The sequence below is a fragment of the Psittacula echo genome (genome assembly GCF_963264785.1).
Source record: "Psittacula echo genome assembly, chromosome: 1".
Lineage (NCBI taxonomy): Eukaryota > Metazoa > Chordata > Aves > Psittaciformes > Psittacidae > Psittacula > Psittacula echo.
In genome coordinates, this window is record NC_137735.1 from 30039302 (window position 1) to 30058709 (window position 19408).

Below are 19408 nucleotides of genomic sequence, written 5' to 3' on the forward strand. Positions count from 1 at the left end.
GGAAGAAGAAAACCATGGCACATCCCTGTCAGCTCTCCAGTCTGAGCATTTCGAATAGGGCTGGGATAGAGCAGTTTAGATAAACAATACAGCACTGTTTTCAAGAAAGAGCAAACCGCACGGAGTTTCCAGTAAATGCTTGCAAAATCTCATGAAAATTCTCAGTTTAAAGCCAGAAAGTTTTCTCTCTGGTCAGCTCAGAAATAAAGTTTCTTGCTTTTTTATCTCCTTAATACTTTTATATAGTTTGATTGGCAATAAAAACTCCTGCCAAATTTCCTGGAAGACTCGTGGATTGGCTCAGTGGGACTATCCCCGCTCTGGCTCTGCAGATCTCTAGGCATCAAGCTGCTGCTTCTGAATCAGCTGCGGATGCTTCCATCAAATCCTGCCTTCATACTGCAACAGGGTTACTTCATCGGATGCAGAGATGACTCCTTTCATGAGTCATAACAATAGTTGTAACTCCACAACAGCAGTTGTGTACTCTTTGCTTCAGGACATCCGACTGGCATAATAAATAGACACATAGCTATTGAGGAAAAAAAATGGGCTTTATGCAAATCCCCATGCTGTGGGGAGCTGGCAGCCTTGGGAACCAATTGCAAAAGAGAGATTTGAGTAACTGCTGCACATGTATTTTTTTAGGGGTACGCTGCCTGTGAGCTGTTTTAAGGTGGCACAGCTCAGACCACAACCTCTCCAGCTTTCTGCTGCATTCCCAGGCTCTTTTCCTGGCCCTAGCCCTCATGTTGATTAGGAAAGCCCAAGGAAGCCCATGTCACTCCCCACACACAACTAGCTCATGCACTAGGTGAGCCTGGAGGTCTCCTTGCTGCATGGAGGAGCCTCTAAGCTCCGATTCCCCAACCCCAAGAAGTGTCAAGTGCCTAAACCCCACCTTCAGGACTTCCACGCAGTATGGCAGGATTATTAATGCATAGGCCTTTTGCCACTGCAATGTGTTGCTCAGATCTCCTGCAGCACCTCCTCCTTTACTCCACACCATCCTCCATTGCCTCCTCTATAGTCTCCTTTAATCAGCACACAGTTAATCCCCTCTGTGCCTAAATAAATGTAAGGTAGTATAAGCCGCTCAGGTTTACTTAATGACCCATACCTCTTTCTCCCAGCTCCCTTCAAACTCTCTCAGCTAAAAGATAATTCTCTTCTTGGTAATCCATGAAACAAAGCACATTTGTAGTTCTTTAGCAGTCCATTTTTGCAGATTGCCAGAGTTAACAGTTTTCCTCTAAAAAGTGAAAATCTAAAGGGAACACACTTTAAAACCTAATTTTGCACACCCCTGCTTCTCCCTAGGATTAAGGTAGCAGACAATATTTAGTCTGCTGAGACAGTAGCATGGGACATTTCAGAAAGGATTTTTCTGGCAGAGAATATGGAACGAATTGCAGATATTGGCAGCTGGACTTGCATTTAGCTTTGAACAGACCTGCCATGAGCTTAAGCAATGCACAACTGGGTAACAGTCAGCCTTACTAAGCTTTTCTAACTATTATATCTTTCTGCAGAGATAAGCATCAGTATACTGCTTTATCTGGCAAGCTGCTGTAGGTATCATGAGACCTATTGACTCATGATCATTAGTAAAGTCACAAACCCACAGTCACATTTATCTACAGTAAAACATTTTGCCATCTAGGCTATCAAAATATAGCAGAAGTCAAAAGAAAATATGTAAATCTTTATCAGCATCTAAAATGTTTTGTAGTAATTACAGTTCAGTGAAAACCAGATTGGAAATGGCTCACACATCCTCAGGTTGCTGGGAGTTAGCTTGCTTATGCGGAAGACGTAAGCAAGTTAATTCTAACATTCTAACATAGAATATCAATGTTCTTGAGGACAAGGTTTCTTGAGGATAAGTTTCTGCAATTTTGTAAATGACAGTGAAAAAATAAAATGAAGGAATAAATCTGAACCTTTGATGAGAACATACCCAGCAGAAATTCACCGTCCCCACACTGCAATTTTCTCATTTCTACGCTTCCCAGTTTTGACTAGCGATGGCAAAGGCATACTGAGAGAAATGGGTTTGCTGGTATTTTGCTCAGAACAGACCAGGAAGTATCAGAAATCTAGATAAAAAATAAAGTCTGAATGTAAGAGATTTTCAGACAGATTTCTCAAGCTCGAAGTTTCAGATCAGTGTGGCTAACCTTTAGATAAGTACTTCAGCTTGTCTTAAAAGATAAGGACTCAAACCTATAGCATTAAAACTTAATGGAGTATTTTGGATTGAGCTCTAGATTGGAGAATGACCACTGGAAAAAACCTCTGTTGTATTAATCAGCATGAAGGGTACGTTTGTTGCTATTTCAGTAGCATTTCCTAAGATCCTTGCTTTTGCATAACAGTGTTGAGATAATGCATCAACTGAATTTCTTAAACAGAACATAATATTCTCCTGTTAATGAGAAAAGTGAGATATTACAGTGTGTGCCAGTGTAATCACCCAGTCTGCCTGGGGGCTGCTGGCTCCCAATTCAGAGGCACAGCATCGCTGTGGCAGCAGGGGATACACCCCAACCCCAGGCCACCTATGTGCCCTGAGCACAGATCTCAAAATACATCAGCTTTTGCAAACTTTAAAAGAAAATCAAGGTTTTTCTAGACACCCTGAGGGGCCCAGTCACACTCCTAGGATCTTAGAGACAAATCCTTTAAATTCTGGCATATGGTACAATTTCCCAGGATGTTTCTTTAAGCAGAAAGGAGGAGAGTGTTCTGTTCTTCTTCTTTCCTTGGCAGGAAAGCTCATAGAGCTGTGGAAAAGCATATCCAAGGCATGGGAAGGAGTAGTCCCATAACATCTGGAGAGTACCTCCATAAAGGAAAGAGCAGTTAAATTCATGCAAGAAATAGGGGCATCCATAGGATGTTTTTTTATTCTGACAGCCAAAACCTCTGGCTGTAGGTCTAATGACTGTGTACGGGAACCAGCTGATGGGGTGAAGTTTTCTGCCATGCCAGTGAGAAGGATCGGTGGCTGATGTCAGAATGCAGGAAGAGACTTTACTGGCTTTTCAGAGTGCTCAGCCCTTGACTTTGCAGCGTTGTCCCCTAATTCTCCCAGCCTGCTGCTCTCCTGGCTACTCCAGAAAATTACTGAAGCAGCATGTGGTTGGGAAGTCACTGGTGAGCACTGTGCTGGCATCGTGCGGTAGCAAAAGCACTGGAGCTTCAGCTGCTGCCACTCAGAAGTGTGGTAATGAAATGAATGAAACTCTTCAGTGAAAACTAGGTAGACTCTGAGTTTTTACATTGCCAGCCAGTCTAGGACTATATGGGCAAGAAAGAGACACTACTCGATGCAGCCAGACTTTATAACACAAGGCTGAATTACATTAGAAAGGCTGAACTGCACAGGACATGAAAGAATGTTTGTCTAGTAACTATCACTCCAACCTTTGCTGCACTCCTGCGATTTCCCATCTAATACAGACGGCAAAAGGTCAAAATAAATGCTCATGCACCTCAGAATCAGCAGAAATTGTCCATTGTGGCACCATAGCACGTTCATTTTGTCCTGGTTCATTGTACCTACGCAGAGATGCCGACTCCATGAAATAGCTGAGCTTCAGAATGGCAGCAGCAGAATGTGACTTTGGAAGGCTACAAGGAAATTCAAGGTGTCTGCTCAGTGACTAATGTGCTGATTATAATATCTGCCTGCTGAATTTTGCATAATACATGGAAAAGAACTACAGAAAAGGAAGTCAATAGACTTAGATCAATTTGTATGCAAACAGCTAGGTGATCTGTTGCTGCTGAACTTACACAGATTTGGTCAAGACAAGGGCATTGTGGTACTAAGCTGGGCTTGTTCTCTACATGTATTTTCAGACCAATGCTACAAAACTGGAGATAAAAGAGTGAAATCAATGTTACGTTTGGTTTAAATGTGGAGTTAAAAAAAAAAAAGAGAGAGAGAGAAGAAGTAATTATATGTTGCTGGCTTGATCTCTGCTTTACAAATTTGCGTTTATGATTTTTTTCTCACGATTAGCAATTTCTATTTGAAATGGTGAGGAAGTGCTTGGAAGAGTGAATTACTGCTTACCACTGCTGCCAAGTCTCATGTTTTAATTTCAAGTTTCAGGATTTTTGATGCATTTCGTAAAACTTGCATTCTTGGAATAAAGACTCTGTCACATTTCCAGCTTTTCTAAAATGTAAAACATGAAGCAATTTCACCTAGAAGATCACATCAGATCGAAAAGGCAAATATAAAGACTCCAAGATGTGTTATTTTAAGCATGCTTCATGACTTCAGGTCAGTCTGATGGGATCGGGGAGGCCTGATTCCTGTGGCTTTAAGGAAATTCTAGGCTTCATTCGTATGAAAAATAATGTCACTTACTTATACAGGTACTTTTTCAAAAGCAGTTGTGACAGCCAAATGAAGAGAAACATTTGCAATGACAAATACAACAGAAATGTTGTTTGTTTTACATTTTCATACAGTCTATCTCAGTTGGCTCTCAATTTTCCTCCTCTTTAATATGGTAAACTATCGGAAGGAAGGGACCTGAGCTGGTCAGAGAGCAGCAGTTCGAGCAGCACAGTTCTATACTTGGGCAGGTGATGTAGGACCAGTTCAGCAGAGTATTTTTATTTTCCACTCAATAATGGAATTATGGAATAATGGGAATTATGGACTTTTTCATTCTGGAAGCATTTCTCAGCTGGCTCCCTCTTTGTTGTCTCAAGCTCTGTGTTCTTGGAAAAGTGGCTTATTCAGAGAAATGCTTTTGATGTGAGCTCAGTTTCATCCTGTCAATACATAGACAGGAATAAGGCTTTTATTTTCTTTGGATTTGAGATTTCTTTTCTCCTTCTGCTACAGATCCAATTTGCCCACTCCAACCAAGTCTCTTTGTCAGTGATTACTACAATGCATCAGCCATTACTGTGTAACTGAAGAAATTAATGCAGATTAAAGGCAACACTGCCATAGGAATATTCCATTCAGTTCTAGAAAGACTAAATGAGTGCAAGAGAAACAGCATCTCCAGGTCAGTCTCAGTTTCTTGCAGCTCCCTTTCCCTTTTCATTAAAGTAAGAAGAGCATTTAGTGTGGAATATGCAAGAATGCTAGAGAGGTTTGCAAAAAATAAGATGAAAGGAATTAATTAAAGGGAAGAAATAGGATGAGAGAGACTTGCCTCTTATCTGGGCTGGTTGTGTGAACACAGCATGGTGTGTTATAAGAGTCAAATGACTGTTAGTGTTGCAAATTTCTCCATGGCGTGTCAGACCGAGGTCAAATCTTGTTTTCTAACAGACCGTTTGCTCTACATCAGTGTTGATTCTTCATGCAAACAAGCTCAGACTTCTTATTTTCTTTCTTTTTATTCTTAAAGGTCAAATATAGATACCATAAGCTTTGCTTCACTACATCCTTCATATAACAACAGGCTCTTCTGCTCCCCTCCCCTTCCATATCTGTTTCAGAAAGCTTTTCGCCTAACTTCCTAACTCATTTTTTCCGCAGCAATAGTGCACTAGCCCTCAAGCTGGATGCAGCGTGAGCATATGATCTAATGTGATCCTTGTTCCCAAGAGCTTACATTGTAGGTAAAGCAGAATTATGATACAAGAAATGCTCTTGGAGAGCAGTTATAAAAAAGCAAAATTCAAGCTTCGCTTCAGTGAGGGATGACTGAAGTAAAGAAGGACAGAATATGGACAGATTTGGACCCTGAAATATATCTGCCACTTTTTGCTAGCTCTTTTCTGAAGGCCCAGAAGGGAGGTCACTTACTCACTTACTCACCGGGCTGTGGTGAGGCATGTCCTGGAGGCTACAGGTTTCAAGCTTTTCTTATGAAAACATAGCTGTGAAAATATGAGACCTGAAAGAAAGGAGATATAGGTGCAATAAGAAAAAGTACGGTGAAATACTTTAAATATTGAGGTTAGGGCACACAAGGTTCATAATCACACAAGGAGAAAGACGGTTCCAGTCAAACTAGGTGCAATGGTTTCTGGCCTGTTTGCAGGAGTCACCAAATCCCAGCTCTTATCTTGGAATAAAAATGTCACTGAGCCTACAGTTATTTAAAGATCCATGTGATGAAAGCAGTAGGGAGATTAAAACAAACAGATTTTAAGATTGTTGGCTTCTCACCTCCTTTGAAACCCTCTGTTAAATTATGAGGCTCTGTATTTTCCTTTCTTTAAAGTCTCTGTTCAGCTCCCTCTTTTGTTGTGTGAAAGACCTACACAGAGCAGCAGGGGAAAACATGCCAGATAACAGATATACAAATAACACTTTTTGATATACAGATATAAAAAACTATCTTTTATATCATTTCTCAGAATAACCTAAGCTTCATGAAGCAAAGCAAGGTTTCTCAGAAGTCACAGGAGGTCTTGTGAGGGCAAGAGGAGCAGAACTACTTCTGCCGTCCTCTTGCCACCTGGAAGTAGGAATGAGGCTGATGGGGCTTCACAGTCCTTCCCCTAATTTTTGAGCTCCAGCAGCAACCCAACAATGACAGACAAAGGAAAGAGGCATAACATTGTTATTCTTCATGGACAGCGTATACAGCTAGCTTAAGAACATACTACAGAACAAAGGAATGAAAAGGAATTTAATCTTTACACCCGTCTTTTTGGGCATCATATTCTGTGACCTTGGGATGCTGCATTTTTCATCCACAGAATAACTTTTCAGACTATAACTTACCTTGCTAATTGTATAATTACCATAGCAATCACAAATAAAAATTCTTAATGGAACTAGTTTGGACCTGAGTGGGTTTTTTTTCTTTTTCAGCTTTGGTGCCTACATGCGCTGCGGTATGAGTTGTGCTTTTGAAACAGCAAACGGGAGATCACAGCCCTTACACAGGATTGTCTGTAGTGTTTACACAGACATTCTTGTCTGCAGTTTGCTTTACATTGGGGTGTAATAGCAACAGCTAAACTTAAAGGTCACTCCTCTCTAAGAAATACAACAAAGAATACCAACCCTACAGTGATAATCTCAGGGCCTAAATGCACAAGCCAACCAGGACATGGAAGGAAGAAGCATCATTGTCACTCAGAGCATATATGGTATTTATAAAGAAAACTTTTTTAAAATCAGTGAAATGTCACTTTATGGTATTTCTTACTCTAAGATATATTTGACCCATATTTCACAAAGTGGTTGGACATGTGGGTGTTTTTCCATTGGAGTATCCACACAGAGACACCTTAAGTAAAACTGATTTTCACAAGGTAGCAATGGTCAGAGTAGCTTGAATGTATCTCCAGGTAAGTACGTGGAATAGATGAGCCTGTCTCAATATTTTTCTGATGTATACTAGCAGTGAATATATTTCTCTCATGCCCGTTGTTACTGATGGTTTTAACGCTTTAGTAAACTGAGCAAAGTTCACCTTGTTTGGTCTAAGCTGCACTTACAAGCTGTTGCCTGCGTGGATGTCAGTAACGTGAAAAAAATCTTGCATCCTAAATTATGACCAGTGCTGAAAACCCCACTGTAGGTATTAACCCACATTAAAACAATCTTTTTGCTAGTACAGTTTATTCTGACTGGCAAAAAAATACAACCTGGACTGACGCAAAACCTCCTTTCTGAACATAAGCTGACCCACAGCAAGGAAAATGTACTGCTTTTATTAAGCAATATTAAACATTTTCTAATCTAAACAGAGTTTGGAGGCCATATGCAGAGATGACTAGGTACTTAAGCTGAAATTAGGTGGAAAAATTGTTTAGCATAGTTTCTATCTGCAATGAAGCTAAAGAAAGCTTGGTTATTTCTCTAACCAGAAAACTCTGTTAAAATAGAGTATGCAGAACACGTAAAACTTAATCAAATTCATTAGACCTTACATCTTCTGAAAACATATGTTTTTTGAGTGTGTAATATTCTTGCAGTAGCCACCCTGTCCTGTTAAAGACAGCATCACAGACTGGATTTGCCTGATGGGAACAATATCACGGGTCCTGGTGTAAACCTCATCATAGTCCTGTCATCTCTTCTGCCTGTTCCCATTCCTGCCCTAAGACTGCAGAAGCATTTTCCCTTCTCTGTCACTGCAAGTCATGCCTCCTTCAGGAATGAGTTTCTGGCAGTACACAATTCCCAAACCAGCATAAACCAGCAAACAGGGTGAGAAAAGGCAGCACTTGCATGCTTTAACCCCAGCTACTTGAGGACTAGTGGGCTGAGTGGAAATGCCACGTCCGCCAGTTTCTGATGCAGATAAGCATTTCCTTGGACTACGCTCCTGCAGATGCTTCTGATTTGTCAGCCACTTGACCAAAATTGCCTGGAGAACCCGAGAAGCAATAAACTCAAAACTAAGAAGGAATGACTGAAACACAGAAATGAGAGTAACTGCGCACTGTGGCTAGGAAATCCTGGCTGAAGTTATATCTGAGTTTATCTGATGACTCTCTGTTTTCAATGTTCAAATGCAACTTAAATGGGGAAATATAGGTACCTAAACATAATGCCTTTGGAGATGATGGCAGTTGCTGGAGTCATCTGAATGTGTTGGCAGCTTTGACACAGGATTTATGGCAGGATTTGTGCCCTGCTGGAGCAGCAGCTGCAAGCCAGACGGTCTTCTCAGAGCATCTAAAATGACATTAGACAGCTCTTCCTATATTTAGGCACCTGAATCTCTCTAAATGTTCCCTTATTGGAAATAAGTGTTTTAGAATCCATTCAATCCTACTTCTGAGTTACAGGAACGGTATCGTTGTGTAATCAAATAGAGAACAGAAAATTACTGAAAGAAGGCACCTCAGGCAGTCTTAAACATGTCTTCTTGCAAGTATGCGTATTGACACAGTCCTTACCTTCCTACAAAACCCACATTGCATTCAGTCTTAGAAAGATAGGTACTTATGCAAACCTTTCCATCTTTCAATTACTGTGTACCTTTCAGACTCCACAGCAAATATGAAATTATTAATTTCCTCATGGAAAATTAATAATGAATACTAATTAATACAACTTTACAGTGCCTCTCCCTAAAAAAATTACCTCCATTCCCAGTTCACTGTGGTAGCTGTGATGTCAAAAGCTTTCAAGTGAAAAAAGGACAGATAATGCAGATAAAATACCCCTATGCTGCCCCTGTGTTGTGTCCATATAGGTCTTGCTGAGAACACACTGGAGTTCATAGACTAACAGAAGGCTTGTCCATTTAATATGTTTCGCAGTTGTATGCTATATGCTGTTGCAACTTAATAAAGGTTCCAAAAGGTGTGTTATGTCACCTTATCCTAGAGAGAGGTACGAATAAAAGGGGATGATAGCGTTCAAGTCATTAAGTTTATATTTGCACTGTAAGCAAATTAGGAGCTGGAAGACAAAATTGTGCAATATAAGAGCTAGGATGGAGATAAATGATTCAGGAGAGAGGAGGTGGGCAGGGAGAGGGAAGGACAGGAGATGGATGGCTATGGGAAGACCCATTTCCCATCTCTGCAGCCTGGACACGTTGAAGCACTTTGTGGTGACACTCACTGAAATGGTACAGAGGATGTTTTTAAGTGCAGAACAGTACTGTGATTTAGCTCTGATTTGATCCTGGAGTCTCTGTTTCTGATATTAAAATGATTAGTCCTAAAAGCCTAGCCTTAGGTCCAAGGTGTGTCTTATACTTAAAAGGCTGGATGAGCCTCAGGGAAACTGGAGATGGTGGGGTGCAGTGTCTCAGCGGCAGCAACGAATCAGCAGAGAGGAGGTAGCTGAAGTGCCTGCTTCTGGCAAACAGGAGATTCTGCCTGGGATGGATGCCCCTGTGTTGCTCCAGTGCCCTGACATGGGACACTGAGATGTTCTGCAAGGCCCTGGGTGAACCCCAAGATGCCAGAAACATCAGGTTCAGGAGGGACGTGGCTTAAATCTTTTGTGGACTCAGCCTCCAGTCCTCTAGGGCAGCATTCAGCTGCCTCAACTGTAAATGTGTCCTTTTTGTCTGTAAGCCTCTGTGTCCTTCACAATATATCTTTCCAGTACCTTCAACAAATTAAACTAGTCCCGTGGGGTGAGAAGGAAGTGTTGTAGAGACCAAGGTAGAAAGTATGTGTGTAAAGGGAGTCAAATGAAGGCTGTACAGGAACTCTTAATTTTCCCATTTCCTAATTTTTTCACTGAAGTTTTTTGTAACGTGGTATTTGAAAGAAAAAAGGCCATTTCCCATTTTTGCTCAAAAATGTCCAGACAAACCACAGGGAAAAAAAATTAATTCCATGATGTGACTCAGTCTTGACTCTTACCAGTGAGGTTGGGACCTTTTTATATCCATAGCAAATCCTCTATCCATTTTTTGCTTTTACACGAAGGTGAAGGATCTGCCATCTGCACACCTCTGAGGCAGGAAAGATTCAATTCCATGTCCAGGCAATATGATCCTTGTATCTTCCCCTCTTCCCCATCTCCCCTACCATTCCTGCATATGCACTAAAGGAAACCAAAAGTATGAGAAGGTAATGATGCATGAGGGCAAACTCTAATGTATTCTAAGACTTGTGCATCATTGGTCTAAGGTACATTTATGAATTACAGCAGAATGAGTTCCTCTAGGAGGTAAGTCCTTGAGAGTTCCTGTGACAGCTGATAGCATGTGCTACAGCACAAGGACCAAGAGCCACACACATTTTACTTGCTGCTGACTGCCAGACATCAACTCTTTATTGCAATTGGGCTCTCTTTATCACATTTGCCAGCTAGACATTGCACCTAAGAGAATACTTAGTCTGCATCATGACATACTGCTATGCGAGGTAAAATGGCATGTAGGCACATTTTAAATGAACAGATTCCTGTTGGTTGTCCAGTAATGGGGTGTGCTGGAGAGGCTGATTGTTGTGTACAGTGAGGTGTTTGTGTATTATAATTCCCAGTCTTCAGGCTAGATGGATGCAACATGAGATGATGCACAGCAAACACTAGTAAGATTTCCCTGCTGTGCTCGGAGGCTCCATCCACCACCTTGCGGCACTGGAAACAACAGTCTTGATTTCTTCATCAGTGCAGACTCCAAAAGAAAGGGATCAGTGTTGCCATGGAGGCATCTTTCTGGCCTCCCTGTGTCGATCCAGACCTCAACTTCCCCTCCTTTCCTGGACAACTCTGAACAACCCTTCTCTCCACATCCCACTCTTCCCTGCCATGCAGAAGAGGTTGCAGAAGACAGTTTTGCCACCCATGGCATAGCAGGAACATACCAGTTCCGGGAGCACTGCCCTCTTCAGAGTTGAGCTTTCCTCCACTCCTTATAAGAAATGGGTTTATCCCAGTAATCCCACAGAAAACACTGTCCTTGACCACCTGGGTTTGCACTGGGGGCAGCCGCTGCCAAGGGCTGCTTGCAGGACTGATGGGTTTGTGTCTCTCTCTTCTACAATGAAGAGGAGGCCCAGTTCCCATACTGGAGCGGGCATGAGGCAGGTATGAGTCTATCCTGGAGGGAGCACTGCTGGACTGGGAGGTGTTTCAGAGGAGAAGACAGGGAGGAGAGAGGCTGCAGAAACTCAGGTAGAAGCTTGTTCTGCAGAGCTGGCAGCAGCTCCTGCCTGCTTGGTGACAGACCAGCAAAAGCTTGGAAAGGAGGTGCAAGGGGAAGCTCTTCTCCTGTGTCTCAGTTTATAGCCTATGTTGCCCTTTCAAATCCCTTCTGTGACAACAGGATCTATGGACTACAGTAGTGCCCAGGAAATGGAGTTTTTCTCTCTGAGCATTTATATTTGCCTGTAATAGTTCCCCAATTCAGATTTTCAGCCTTTGCTTAAAGCTGTGTGCCCTCCTTGCTTGTGTGCCATGGCTGGGGGCTGGCTGGTAGCCTGGGCAGCTGATGGGGCCCAAGGGGTGGAGCCACCATGAGGTGGGAAAGCCATTCTCACTCCCTGACCATCTTCTGTCTGCATGTGGGATGGGCATGCACGGTATGATCCACGCAAGTTTGGGAAGCTAGTTCTTGATCCTTGCTTTACTGTTAAAGTTTTTTTCCTTACCTGTTACACTTCACCTCCTGCAGCTCGAGAACCTCTTGCTGTGCCTTTCAATGCCTTTTGCGGGTCTGACTCAGCTTGACTTTTGGCAATAATCCTTTTATTGAACAGAGATTTCTTTGCTGATCAAATGCTTTTGCAATACTTCTGAGCTCTCTGCTACTGTTCTTGTGACTTCTGAGATGCTGACTCAGTTTGCTTATTCTGGAGCCCTTCTTGAAAGATTTCCTTTTGCTTGGGATAAAAGCTGAAGGTATTGTGCCGGTTTTGGCTTTAACGCATATCTTTCCATTCATATCTTCTGTTTCTTCAGCTGTTAAAATTGATTTCATTACACAAAAGTACCCTTTAGAAATTGAAAAACTCTCAAGTCTTTCACTGAATTTAAGCTGAATCAAGTTGTAATCACAAACCATTTTGTAACCAGAGAATATAGAGGATACTCTACATTTGCTGATACCTCTATTACCTACACGTTTCATGAGCAAAACATGAGGATCTCCCTGGAGTGCCTTCCCTACTCTCCTTGCCCCACTGTGAGTGGTCCAGGCTTCCCCATGTTTCAGGAGTGTCCTGTGATTCCTCTTTACTTTTCCCAGAAAATCCTGCAAATACACCTAAAGACAAAACCTGATGAAAACCCAGCTGTCTCTCCCTCTGGCTGTAAACTGGGAGCATTTCATCTCTCAGCTGTACATAGGAAATCATGTCTCTCTGTAACATATTTCCCACTTGCACAGGTCAGCTGCAACCCATACTTGCACGCTGACCTCAGTCCACTGGTCTTGGAGTGCTGGCTACAGGAGCCACCCTGCTCCTCACCACAGGTCTCTGATCCAAGCATACCCTTATTCAGGCTTTTCCTGCTTATTTCCTGCAGTCTAGTATGGCAAGGCATGGACCTTCCCACCTGAGGTATGGCTGGAGCACCAGGATGAGCACTCCAGCTGTAAGACAATGCTGATGAGGGCAGGACATTTTTATCTTCTTTCCTGATGCATCTACTAAGTCACGAAGATTGTGATTCCGAGGATAATGTCTCATCATTAGCAAATTAGATGCTGTAATCTGCTTCTAAATGAATCTTCTTAGGGGGCATTACTCAGGGTCAGATTAAAATTAGGTGAGGGAAAGGCTGATTACATATAAGGTGAGCTTCCGTTCTCTGCTTCTGGCGGGTGCAACACAAAACCCTGGAAAGGGCAGAGGTATTTTTAAACCACTTTTTTTGTGACCTGCACTCACAGATCCCACAGTGACGTGCATCTTCTCCTCTCCTTTGGGCGCCAATCCCCAAGTCTGTAGGAGACCAGGTCTGCCCGAGACCATGCCTAGAGAGGAAGACACCTTCACTGCTGAAAGGCGACTTCAATGGCTACTGTAGATTTGTCCTGGGGCTGCAATCAGCAAAGTCCTTCCCATACTTTTCTAGCCACCCCAGCATTATTATGCAGGATCTTGGGAACTTGAGCTAGCAAAGGATTTCAGTTACACTAGTGGTGTTTTCTTTAAAATGCAGGATCCCAAGTTAGATGATGCATTGCAGAGGGAGAAAATCAGAGGCTAATTGAAGGTCTTCTTGGCCTTGCTTATTTGCTTGGTTTTGCTCTGATTTGAGAGGGAAATAACCAAACCCATCAAGAGAGAGGCTGTGAGAGGCCAGCTGCACTTTACCAGGAACCCAGCTTATCTGGGCATGTCTCATCACTGCTTTTGTGCTCCCTGACCTTGATCAACCTTTATTTACCTTTTGTAATCTCAGATTAATTCTGACTGGATTCAAATGACTTGGGTGCCTCGCTGATGCCATTAGGGTAATACGGAGCTCTGCAATTGGGCCAATAAAAAAATACTCGCTTTTATTTTTGACTGAAATAAATGACTTAGTGAGCCAGTGTGTTTCAAAGCTTTGTTACAGCAGATCAAAACTGTCCTGTTAATTAACTGCCATGTTAATGAATTAGATGTGTGTGAGCTGATGTTTAGCTGCAGTCAAATAGCAGCGTATTTGTTTTTCTTATGCTTTACAAATGGCATTAGCATTTCTAGTTTCTTGTCTCATATCTGTTGCCTCATTTAATGACTGAATATGAAGGGTGTTTATGACAAATAGTGCTTTAAACTATTCTGACATGCTCTCCTCTCTTCTTCCTCCCTGTCCAGTGGCACCAGTGTTGTGGGCCTCTTCTGCTCCATGCCCACCATCTGTCCCACGTATCCCCAGTGCTACCAGGACAGCCTCACTGTATGTACAGAAGGAGAGCTTCTCCAAATGCAGGAACACAGACTTCTTGACCCAAGCTGATTACTTCAAGGCACCAACTCCCACCTTGGTACGAAACTCTGCACTTTGCTTTTCGCTTCTTCTGTTCCAGCTGTTCCAGCTAAAGCTCCTTGTAGTCTTGGTAACTGTAAGGGATGTTGCCTTTCCTCACCGTCAGCCAGTCTGCATGGGGCCCTCCCCAACAATTACCGCTGCCTTATTTAAAGCCTTCCTAATCTAATTAGTTGTCTCTCATGAACATACTAACAACAAAGGCCACACATCCAGATTATTATTCGATTCACAGAACAAAGCCTGTTCGGTGGTTTTTCCGTTCAGGGCTTGTAATAGCTGAGCTCCACATTTGCTGGGTAATACATTAGGTTTCCATGCCAGTAAGGCATGATCCAGTTCTTACTGGAGTCCATAAAAAGGCCCCTGCTGACATTTGGCTGGGGCTCAAGACCTACATCTTTATCAGAAAGCTTTGTTGCCTGACAGCTTTTTGAGCCTAATGCACAGATTCAGGCAAATGCAGGGACAACCATGAGAAGCATGATAATGAAACCAGGGAGGTATATCTGTAATCCATCTTTTTATTTGAATATTTAACACAACAGATTTTAACCTTTTCCCTGAAATCTCTGAAACCCAGGTTAATTTTCTAGACATTATGATGGTGTTTATTTCCGGGCTAGGAGACAATGTTTTTGCATTTAAGAAAAGGCAAATACTCGAAAAATTTCTGTGTTGTCACTTGGTCTGAAATGAGGTGCTAGAAAACAAAAGCAAGAATCTTACCAGGAAATGGTGATAGTTATTCAAGACGCAGCGTTTTCTTCTCAGTCTGTTGGAAGTGTTTATCTCCATTGGGAAGTGCCCAACAGCTTCTGACATTTCTTTTTTTTTTTTTTAGTATGGTTTTGAATTCTAAGTTCACTGTATCATAATCATGTACATAAAATACATGTGAGATGGGATTAAACATATAACTAGTAGATATACATGTGTGTGTTTGTCGTAAGCCTCTCTACAGTTCAATCCGAAGTGCGAAAAAAACCCCAGGAATGTCAGCTGTCAGGATAGGAGGGGGACAGGTTCAGATAAACCTGGGCTCATGCAAGCGGTGAATAAAAGGAGAAGGTCAAAACAGGATGAACCCAAAGAACAGAAAAGTAGTTCTCATTCATGATTTTAAACACACAAAGACCACTAAAAGCCTATCCATCAGAGGTGAGATTATAAGGGTCCCAGCTATTGTTAAAGCATAAATAAAGAGAAAAACTACTTTGTAGGAATGCACATACAGGCAGACACATTCAAAATCTTAAGAGATAGTAGGAAAAATAGACTGTTGAAGGGCTCACTTTACGAGGGCTGCAAGCGATGTCCAGGATGGGCAGTTATGTCCTGCCAGCTCTAGGCAAAATGGCTATGGCTTTGAAAAAAACCCATTTTTGATACTTTTTGTAAATGGAAGAAGACAATTGGAGAAAACATGCAAAAGCTTTCATGATCAGGTAATAATTGGTCCAAGATGAATTAGATAATTCTGGTAAATGACTGGAAAAAGTTAAAGGTTGGTTTGCTTCTAATTTTCATGAGTATGAAGTAGGAAGGAATAACCGCACAAATGTCAGTGGCCTAAATTAGTGAGAAATGGAGAAGAATTAATGCCTCAAGAATGCTTTTCAATTTCAAAGTCCTACTATATTTCAGCAGTGCTTTGGGATCCAGTGAGATAAAATGTGCTGTACAAATGTAAATGTGTCTTATTATTAAGTGTTTGCTAATTTTATTCAGGGAAATAACTTGCTGCTTTGAGTTCAGCAGTGATTTGCATAATCTCAGGTAAGTGAATCAGAAATGTCTTTGAAGAAGGAGGCTAAACACTAAAGAATTTAAAACAAGAAGGGACACTAAACTACTGAAACTCATCTGAACTGCCAGGTGCTTTTCTTTATATTTCATCTGTCCAGGGGCATCTTTTTGATGAGGGGAGGAAGGTAAAAAATAGCCATAAATAAAACACAAGCAGAATATTTGGCATAAATGAAGATTGAAGAACTACAAAGTAAAAAAAATCACATCTGAGAACAAGCATTGCTCACTGAACATTTTAGTATGCCACACAGAAATTGCATTTACAGTGTCATGGACAGATAGACAATAGTTTTTAAGGCAAAAAAATAATCCTTGAGGTCCATCTTAATGTTATTATTTTTGTCCTGGCATGTTTTCTGGTTCTTAGGGCATAAATATCCCTCGACCATCCTACCAGTTTCTACTTCTTTCTCTGAGACATGGTGACTAACAGCAAGCATGAATGCTTGAGTGTCAAAACACTGAAAAAAAAGCTTGAAATCGAGGACAGTACTCACCTTGACTTTACTGCAGCCAGGATTTTATCCAGACAGTAAGATTACTGAACACAGCACAACTCTTCATATACCCTGGGTGTTCCTGCCCTCAACTAAATACTTTAGATTGGTTCCTGCAAATTTTACAAATGGCAAAGAGGATCTATAAGAAGCTAGAAAGGAGCTGTTTGGCTTCAAAATGTTCTTCAGCCGTCTTTGAGACAGAAAAATAAAGTGTTTGGGGTCTACATGAAGAAGGGTGTCCCTGTCTTGAGGTCCTAAATATACATGGCTGTTCTTCTGGGTTCGTTTTTCCAGCATTGACAAAGACCTTCTTGTTTGCAAAATGCTGAGCTTTCCTTTTTGCCTATATTCTTTTAAAAGGCAAATGCAGGATACATGAGGAAGCTATCTTCTGTCAGTCACAACATGCCGATCTTAAAAACCTTACACATCCTGCTTCCTTACCGCAATGGAAGTTTGTTCTAAGGCATCTGAGGATGAGAACCTGATTTTTAATTCCCACTCCAAATTATTTATTGCCGCTTTCCTCTCACTTATGCCTGTGCCAGTGTCGCTGTCTTACTTAAATAATTCTTTAATGACTACCTGGTGATTAGGCATTCAACAGATATATACAGAGGAATCATAACTCTGTATTGTAGTCTAAGCCACCCACACTCTTTTATTCTGTTCTTGTGGAATGAATGCTCCACCTCTCTCTTCCTTTTTAATGACCCTTCTTTTTCCTTCTCACCCCTGGAATTTGCATTTTTCAATATGGACTTGTACAGAGTGGTGTAGATCAGATCCTAACAGTCACTTGTGCAACAGCATAAGCACCAACTACAAGAAATATTGGCTGCATCACACCTATTGATCTCCTAAATATCCAGGACTTTACTTTCCTCGGCCTCTTTACCCTAAAAGTTTTGTTTTTCTGTGCCCAGCCATTTCATCACGGATGATGTGAGGTATAAGCATACAGCATGCAATGACTGAGTTAGCTTCTTTCATACATGTCACTTGTCAGTAACCTGAGTCTTTAGAAGTGAATCCAGCCTAAGAAGAAGCTCACCATGGAATATGGCATCTCCTTGTTGTGGCTGTACCTCTTATGAAGATCACACACAGTTCCCATTTCCTGGAGCTGTACATTGAAAAACCATGCACTAGAAGAAAGTTTCTGTGTTGGCTGCTACAATCCTCCTTGTAAGGAGGTGCAGAGGTTTCTCCCAGTTCTTCTCCTGGAGTTGCACAGCAGGTGCTATCCATGGGGCTTGTTTGCAAGTCTTCCTTGATTATTTTTGCTCCTGATGTGCTAGACATGTAGCTCCACCAGAATAACATCCACATCCTGCATTTGCATGAATCCTCCCCCAGTGAAAACCTCCTGTCCGTCTACCTCTGAGTAGTTTTGTCCTGTGTTTGTGGATTTGAGTCTTAATAAAACTTAAAGAGGAGATTTGTTATTAAGACTGAAAAAGTTCTGTTATGGGAAACCATAAACATCAACCAGGCATTACTTAACTCTGACAAGAGCAGAACTGCAAACATGGAGAAAGAACTACAGTCCCTTTACTCAAAATGCTACTACCAAGCCGCATGTACCTGAAACAGGAACCAACATAAAACCATGAAGAACATAACACATTGTGTTAGCAGGATCTACTGGTCATTTTAGAAGTTGTGCTGACACTTCATCTGCTATTGTGGAAGTCTGGGACTTCGGGGCTGAAAGTTGTCACTAAACTCAGAAATAAGAGGAGGTTCTTGACTGTAAGACACTAGCAATAAGGAGGTTGCTTGTACAGCTATCTCTAAATCCTGCTGCCTGATATTATGCTCACAAACATTGTCCTCATTTACTTTGAGTGTTCACATTGTTTAAAAACCCTGTGCATGCAGAGGCTGCTATCTCTGTTAAAATCCCAAGGCAGTTTCCCTGGACCTGCAAGTGATAGATACTTGGGAGTGCAAATATGTTTGAGAAGATTTTCTGTTATCATCCTTCCTTGCTCCTGCTGTTTTGCTACCATGTTCTTAAAACACCAGGGGTCTGGGTTCTTAAAAAATAAGGAAACCGTTACTACCCTTTGGACAATGTCCATCGATGCTTCTAGGAATGTTATTTAGACTGAGTTTCAGGAGTCTAGTCCAATCCTAGTGAAAGTCAAGGGGAAGTCAGATCTAGCTGATTGCACCACTTGGTAACTTGTTAACACCAAACCTGGTGAAGGTTGCCAAATATCGATGAAGATAAGCTTCAGTTTCTTCATCATAAATCACAGTAAATGATAACCTATGCAGGCCATGGCTGCAGCCCAAAGTGCAAATCTTAAAGGAATAGCTGCTTTCTGGTTTTTATAATATCTTATTTGCCAGCCATTATAAAGACAGTAATTATAAAATGGAAATGATAATACCTTCCACCTGAAGCAACACCAGCATGAGTTTTAGGGAAGACAATGAACTTAATATAATATCCATTTTGAAAGGAGCTTGTGGGTGGAAAGGTCTATTTGTAGGGACTAAAGATCTGATCTTCCTGATCAGAAATGAGTCCACTGGTGTGAACTTTGTGTAATCAATTGTAGATGGCTACAGTGAAGACATCTGCACCTGAGCTGGTTGTTAAGCATATTCATTGGAAGAAAAGAAGCACCTGGGGCTTTTTAATATGATTCGTTTAATGCTCAAGCAGATGTATACAATTCTTCTCATTAGCTATAACCTAAAAATGCCTGGTTTTCCCTACTGACTCTTAAGGATTTCT